Source organism: Hyla sarda, unplaced genomic scaffold (assembly GCF_029499605.1).
Source record: "Hyla sarda isolate aHylSar1 unplaced genomic scaffold, aHylSar1.hap1 scaffold_1846, whole genome shotgun sequence".
Classification (NCBI taxonomy): domain Eukaryota; kingdom Metazoa; phylum Chordata; class Amphibia; order Anura; family Hylidae; genus Hyla; species Hyla sarda.
In genome coordinates, this window is record NW_026608495.1 from 24,057 (window position 1) to 31,738 (window position 7,682).

At 46.0% G+C, this 7,682-nt stretch overlaps 4 non-coding genes across 4 annotated transcripts; all 4 read right to left on the bottom strand.

Annotated features, from left to right (window-relative positions):
- Window positions 1-659: 659 nt before the first annotated feature.
- On the bottom strand, window positions 660-850 carry LOC130314723 (U2 spliceosomal RNA). Its single transcript, XR_008862354.1, has one exon. It is a non-coding gene; the product is annotated as a U2 spliceosomal RNA (small nuclear RNA).
- A 2,083-nt stretch (window positions 851-2,933) lies between these two features.
- Window positions 2,934-3,124, bottom strand: LOC130314724 (U2 spliceosomal RNA). Its single transcript, XR_008862355.1, has one exon. It is a non-coding gene; the product is annotated as a U2 spliceosomal RNA (small nuclear RNA).
- Window positions 3,125-5,211: 2,087 nt separating this feature from the next.
- On the bottom strand, window positions 5,212-5,402 carry LOC130314725 (U2 spliceosomal RNA). The gene has a single exon (XR_008862356.1). It is a non-coding gene; the product is annotated as a U2 spliceosomal RNA (small nuclear RNA).
- A 2,086-nt stretch (window positions 5,403-7,488) lies between these two features.
- Window positions 7,489-7,682, bottom strand: LOC130314739 (U2 spliceosomal RNA). Its single transcript, XR_008862369.1, has one exon. It is a non-coding gene; the product is annotated as a U2 spliceosomal RNA (small nuclear RNA).

The window sequence follows — 7,682 nt, forward strand, 5'->3', positions numbered from 1 at the left end:
GGTGCACAATAGCATAGCCTAACCCTCTGTACTTTGGTCTATATTGATGCGGGACATAGACAGCCAGCTGATGACCAATCCATTAGTGCAATGGATGGCTGGAAGCATTTGTCTTTGCCTTTGCAATACCACAGAAGCAATGCATGGTCAATGTACAGCAATGACACACCTGTGTGAACAGCCAGGAGACCCCCCCCCCCCATGTTATGTTACATAGTTACATAGTTAGTACGGTCGAAAAAAGACATATGTCCATCAAGTTCAACCAGGGAATTAAGGGGTAGGGGTGTGGCGCGATATTGGGGAAGGGATGAGATTTTATATTTCTTCATAAGCATTAATCTTATTTTGTCAATTAGGAACATTCAGCACCCACCCGCTATCAAGGCAGCTGCCTATCATGTCATGCCCTACCTGCACAGGTGTGCTGGCTACTCAAATGATCCAATTAAGGAGGCCATTTAGTCAGCAGCAGCAGAAGTCCTGTGCCTGGACGCTCCAACAGCGGCCAGACACAAGCAGAAGCAGCAGAAGCAGCAGCAGCAGCACACACCTTTTGTTTTTTGGCTGCAGCAGCAAGGCCCACAGGGCTGGCTAGCTGGCTAGCCAGCAAGCAGGTAGCAATGAAAGTAGGAATCTTTCTTTTTAACCCTGTAAGGGGGTGGTGCACTGTACCCGAAGATACTGCCATATCGGGTCAATGCATAGGGCGACGGAAGCAAGCTTCGAAATCGGCCCCCGTTCTCAAAAATCCATTTAATATATGGTCCCCAGATAGGGGACGTATCAGATATTAAACTGATAAGAACAGATACTACACTTGATCTTAGCCAAAAGGCCGAGAAGCGATAACCGTGAAAGGGGCGGGCCCAACAAGGTCCCCTTCATGGGCACTATCACTGCTTGCTGTCAGGGAGGCTGCCAGACAATTTTCCATGCACACTCTGGGCTGGGGGGCAGTCAACCACCAGTACACACAGCAGAACCTAAACCCATACCATTATTGCTAAGCAGCAAGACAGGGGCCCATTGCACTCCCACGGGGCCTTTTTAAATGCAATCCATAACCCGGATTTGCCAGGAACCCTTCTTACTCCTCCTACTTGCATGTGACACTGGGCTTAGGATCTGCATAGGAAACACACACACAAGCACACACCTACCTTTGTTGCCTGCAGATGCCTCCTTGGCTGTCCCCAAACGGTATCAAACCAACACCCACGGGAAGCTGTAAGCATAGAGGACATGCCTGCACCCCATTGGACTTACCTGTGTGGGTTAAATCCGGGTTATTTGACAACCTATGGCGGTGATGGTTCTGCTCAGGCAGAGCAGTGCTGATGCTCCTCATAAAGCTGTCGCTGCTGTGAAGGTTCTAGGTGACATCACAAATCCCTATGGTTACATACACAACAAAGCTGGGTTGTTGTTGTTTACACTCTGCAAGGCCTGTGGAAGTGAGTGACATCATAGCACTGTAGTTCTGAGGGTTCTAGATGGATGCAACAATCTCCTGTTGCTTCTATGAAGGCCATAATAGACGACATCACCAAACAGCTCCATAGTCACATACACAGCAAAGGAGAGATGTTGTTTACACCTAGTGATGTCAGTGGTATTGAGTGACATCACAGCACAGTGCTAAGGCTCCTGGGCCTGGACACAGCAGCGGCTGCAATATCTCAACGGAGAATACGTTTATATATATGTGTGTGTGTGCGCGTATATATATATATATATATATATATATATATATATATATATATATCTCCGCCGAAATCACTTTTAAACCCATTTCCACCTTTTTTTCCCTTCTCTTCCTCTTACTTTTTTTTCACGTTTTTTTACGTTTTTCTCCTTTTCGCCTCTTTTCTGGGCGTATTATTCTTCTTTTTCTTCTTTTTTTTCGTCTAATGCATACCCCATCAGTGCAGCAATGCTTATTCAATACCGCCAGCAGATGGAGACACTGGGGGATAATTTTCTAAGGATTTATACTGATTTTTCCTGTCTGAATTTGTCGCACAGAAAGTTGCAGGCCAAATATGTGTGACATTTCTGCGACTTTAGCTTCTAGAGCATTTTTACAACATTATACATAGGTGCTGAATACATAAAAAGCGACTGTTCAGCGACAGACAAGTCGCATCGGCTGAAAGTAGGCCAGAATGTCAGTCCATGTTGGAGCAGGTTTAGATACAGTCTAAAGTATAGATCTCAAAGTCTGTGCACAGAATTTAGCAAGGGCCTCGCACCTTCTGATGCATCAGGTAGGTGCACAATAGCATAGCCTAACCCTCTGTACTTTGGTCTATATTGATGCGGGACATAGACAGCCAGCTGATGACCAATCCATTAGTGCAATGGATGGCTGGAAGCATTTGTCTTTGCCTTTGCAATACCACAGAAGCAATGCATGGTCAATGTACAGCAATGACACACCTGTGTGAACAGCCAGGAGACCCCCCCCCCCCCCATGTTATGTTACATAGTTACATAGTTAGTACGGTCGAAAAAAGACATATGTCCATCAAGTTCAACCAGGGAATTAAGGGGTAGGGGTGTGGCGCGATATTGGGGAAGGGATGAGATTTTATATTTCTTCATAAGCATTAATCTTATTTTGTCAATTAGGAACATTCAGCACCCACCCGCTATCAAGGCAGCTGCCTATCATGTCATGCCCTACCTGCACAGGTGTGCTGGCTACTCAAATGATCCAATTAAGGAGGCCATTTAGTCAGCAGCAGCAGAAGTCCTGTGCCTGGACGCTCCAACAGCGGCCAGACACAAGCAGAAGCAGCAGAAGCAGCAGCAGCAGCACCACCTTTTGTTTTTTGGCTGCAGCAGCAAGGCCCACAGGGCTGGCTAGCTGGCTAGCCAGCAAGCAGGTAGCAATGAAAGTAGGAATCTTTCTTTTTAACCCTGTAAGGGGGTGGTGCACTGTACCCGAAGATACTGCCATATCGGGTCAATGCATAGGGCGACGGAAGCAAGCTTCGAAATCGGCCCCCGTTCTCAAAAATCCATTTAATATATGGTCCCCAGATAGGGGACGTATCAGATATTAAACTGATAAGAACAGATACTACACTTGATCTTAGCCAAAAGGCCGAGAAGCGATAACCGTGAAAGGGGCGGGCCCAACAAGGTCCCCTTCATGGGCACTATCACTGCTTGCTGTCAGGGAGGCTGCCAGACAATTTTCCATGCACACTCTGGGCTGGGGGGCAGTCAACCACCAGTACACACAGCAGAACCTAAACCCATACCATTATTGCTAAGCAGCAAGACAGGGGCCCATTGCACTCCCACGGGGCCTTTTTAAATGCAATCCATAACCCGGATTTGCCAGGAACCCTTCTTACTCCTCCTACTTGCATGTGACACTGGGCTTAGGATCTGCATAGGAAACACACACACAAGCACACACCTACCTTTGTTGCCTGCAGATGCCTCCTTGGCTGTCCCCAAACGGTATCAAACCAACACCCACGGGAAGCTGTAAGCATAGAGGACATGCCTGCACCCCATTGGACTTACCTGTGTGGGTTAAATCCGGGTTATTTGACAACCTATGGCGGTGATGGTTCTGCTCAGGCAGAGCAGTGCTGATGCTCCTCATAAAGCTGTCGCTGCTGTGAAGGTTCTAGGTGACATCACAAATCCCTATGGTTACATACACAACAAAGCTGGGTTGTTGTTGTTTACACTCTGCAAGGCCTGTGGAAGTGAGTGACATCATAGCACTGTAGTTCTGAGGGTTCTAGATGGATGCAACAATCTCCTGTTGCTTCTATGAAGGCCATAATAGACGACATCACCAAACAGCTCCATAGTCACATACACAGCAAAGGAGAGATGTTGTTTACACCTAGTGATGTCAGTGGTATTGAGTGACATCACAGCACAGTGCTAAGGCTCCTGGGCCTGGACACAGCAGCGGCTGCAATATCTCAACGGAGAATACGTTTATATATATGTGTGTGTGTGCGCGTATATATATATATATATATATATATATATATATATATATATATATTTCTCCGCCGAAATCACTTTTAAACCCATTTCCACCTTTTTTTCCCTTCTCTTCCTCTTACTTTTTTTTCACGTTTTTTTACGTTTTTCTCCTTTTCGCCTCTTTTCTGGGCGTATTATTCTTCTTTTTCTTCTTTTTTTTCGTCTAATGCATACCCCATCAGTGCAGCAATGCTTATTCAATACCGCCAGCAGATGGAGACACTGGGGGATAATTTTCTAAGGATTTATACTGATTTTTCCTGTCTGAATTTGTCGCACAGAAAGTTGCAGGCCAAATATGTGTGACATTTCTGCGACTTTAGCTTCTAGAGCATTTTTACAACATTATACATAGGTGCTGAATACATAAAAAGCGACTGTTCAGCGACAGACAAGTCGCATCGGCTGAAAGTAGGCCAGAATGTCAGTCCATGTTGGAGCAGGTTTAGATACAGTCTAAAGTATAGATCTCAAAGTCTGTGCACAGAATTTAGCAAGGGCCTCGCACCTTCTGATGCATCAGGTAGGTGCACAATAGCATAGCCTAACCCTCTGTACTTTGGTCTATATTGATGCGGGACATAGACAGCCAGCTGATGACCAATCCATTAGTGCAATGGATGGCTGGAAGCATTTGTCTTTGCCTTTGCAATACCACAGAAGCAATGCATGGTCAATGTACAGCAATGACACACCTGTGTGAACAGCCAGGAGACCCCCCCCCCCCCCCCATGTTATGTTACATAGTTACATAGTTAGTACGGTCGAAAAAAGACATATGTCCATCAAGTTCAACCAGGGAATTAAGGGGTAGGGGTGTGGCGCGATATTGGGGAAGGGATGAGATTTTATATTTCTTCATAAGCATTAATCTTATTTTGTCAATTAGGAACATTCAGCACCCACCCGCTATCAAGGCAGCTGCCTATCATGTCATGCCCTACCTGCACAGGTGTGCTGGCTACTCAAATGATCCAATTAAGGAGGCCATTTAGTCAGCAGCAGCAGAAGTCCTGTGCCTGGACGCTCCAACAGCGGCCAGACACAAGCAGAAGCAGCAGAAGCAGCAGCAGCAGCACCACCTTTTGTTTTTTGGCTGCAGCAGCAAGGCCCACAGGGCTGGCTAGCTGGCTAGCCAGCAAGCAGGTAGCAATGAAAGTAGGAATCTTTCTTTTTAACCCTGTAAGGGGGTGGTGCACTGTACCCGAAGATACTGCCATATCGGGTCAATGCATAGGGCGACGGAAGCAAGCTTCGAAATCGGCCCCCGTTCTCAAAAATCCATTTAATATATGGTCCCCAGATAGGGGACGTATCAGATATTAAACTGATAAGAACAGATACTACACTTGATCTTAGCCAAAAGGCCGAGAAGCGATAACCGTGAAAGGGGCGGGCCCAACAAGGTCCCCTTCATGGGCACTATCACTGCTTGCTGTCAGGGAGGCTGCCAGACAATTTTCCATGCACACTCTGGGCTGGGGGGCAGTCAACCACCAGTACACACAGCAGAACCTAAACCCATACCATTATTGCTAAGCAGCAAGACAGGGGCCCATTGCACTCCCACGGGGCCTTTTTAAATGCAATCCATAACCCGGATTTGCCAGGAACCCTTCTTACTCCTCCTACTTGCATGTGACACTGGGCTTAGGATCTGCATAGGAAACACACACACAAGCACACACCTACCTTTGTTGCCTGCAGATGCCTCCTTGGCTGTCCCCAAACGGTATCAAACCAACACCCACGGGAAGCTGTAAGCATAGAGGACATGCCTGCACCCCATTGGACTTACCTGTGTGGGTTAAATCCGGGTTATTTGACAACCTATGGCGGTGATGGTTCTGCTCAGGCAGAGCAGTGCTGATGCTCCTCATAAAGCTGTCGCTGCTGTGAAGGTTCTAGGTGACATCACAAATCCCTATGGTTACATACACAACAAAGCTGGGTTGTTGTTGTTTACACTCTGCAAGGCCTGTGGAAGTGAGTGACATCATAGCACTGTAGTTCTGAGGGTTCTAGATGGATGCAACAATCTCCTGTTGCTTCTATGAAGGCCATAATAGACGACATCACCAAACAGCTCCATAGTCACATACACAGCAAAGGAGAGATGTTGTTTACACCTAGTGATGTCAGTGGTATTGAGTGACATCACAGCACAGTGCTAAGGCTCCTGGGCCTGGACACAGCAGCGGCTGCAATATCTCAACCTCAACGGAGAATACGTTTATATATATGTGTGTGTGTGCGCGTATATATATATATATATATATATATATATATATATATATATATATTTCTCCGCCGAAATCACTTTTAAACCCATTTCCACCTTTTTTTCCCTTCTCTTCCTCTTACTTTTTTTTCACGTTTTTTTACGTTTTTCTCCTTTTCGCCTCTTTTCTGGGCGTATTATTCTTCTTTTTCTTCTTTTTTTTCGTCTAATGCATACCCCATCAGTGCAGCAATGCTTATTCAATACCGCCAGCAGATGGAGACACTGGGGGATAATTTTCTAAGGATTTATACTGATTTTTCCTGTCTGAATTTGTCGCACAGAAAGTTGCAGGCCAAATATGTGTGACATTTCTGCGACTTTAGCTTCTAGAGCATTTTTACAACATTATACATAGGTGCTGAATACATAAAAAGCGACTGTTCAGCGACAGACAAGTCGCATCGGCTGAAAGTAGGCCAGAATGTCAGTCCATGTTGGAGCAGGTTTAGATACAGTCTAAAGTATAGATCTCAAAGTCTGTGCACAGAATTTAGCAAGGGCCTCGCACCTTCTGATGCATCAGGTAGGTGCACAATAGCATAGCCTAACCCTCTGTACTTTGGTCTATATTGATGCGGGACATAGACAGCCAGCTGATGACCAATCCATTAGTGCAATGGATGGCTGGAAGCATTTGTCTTTGCCTTTGCAATACCACAGAAGCAATGCATGGTCAATGTACAGCAATGACACACCTGTGTGAACAGCCAGGAGACCCCCCCCCATGTTATGTTACATAGTTACATAGTTAGTACGGTCGAAAAAAGACATATGTCCATCAAGTTCAACCAGGGAATTAAGGGGTAGGGGTGTGGCGCGATATTGGGGAAGGGATGAGATTTTATATTTCTTCATAAGCATTAATCTTATTTTGTCAATTAGGAACATTCAGCACCCACCCGCTATCAAGGCAGCTGCCTATCATGTCATGCCCTACCTGCACAGGTGTGCTGGCTACTCAAATGATCCAATTAAGGAGGCCATTTAGTCAGCAGCAGCAGAAGTCCTGTGCCTGGACGCTCCAACAGCGGCCAGACACAAGCAGAAGCAGCAGAAGCAGCAGCAGCAGCACCACCTTTTGTTTTTTGGCTGCAGCAGCAAGGCCCACAGGGCTGGCTAGCTGGCTAGCCAGCAAGCAGGTAGCAATGAAAGTAGGAATCTTTCTTTTTAACCCTGTAAGGGGGTGGTGCACTGTACCCGAAGATACTGCCATATCGGGTCAATGCATAGGGCGACGGAAGCAAGCTTCGAAATCGGCCCCCGTTCTCAAAAATCCATTTAATATATGGTCCCCAGATAGGGGACGTATCAGATATTAAACTGATAAGAACAGATTTTTTTTTTTTTTTTTTTTTTAAACCCTCAGATAAGGGAT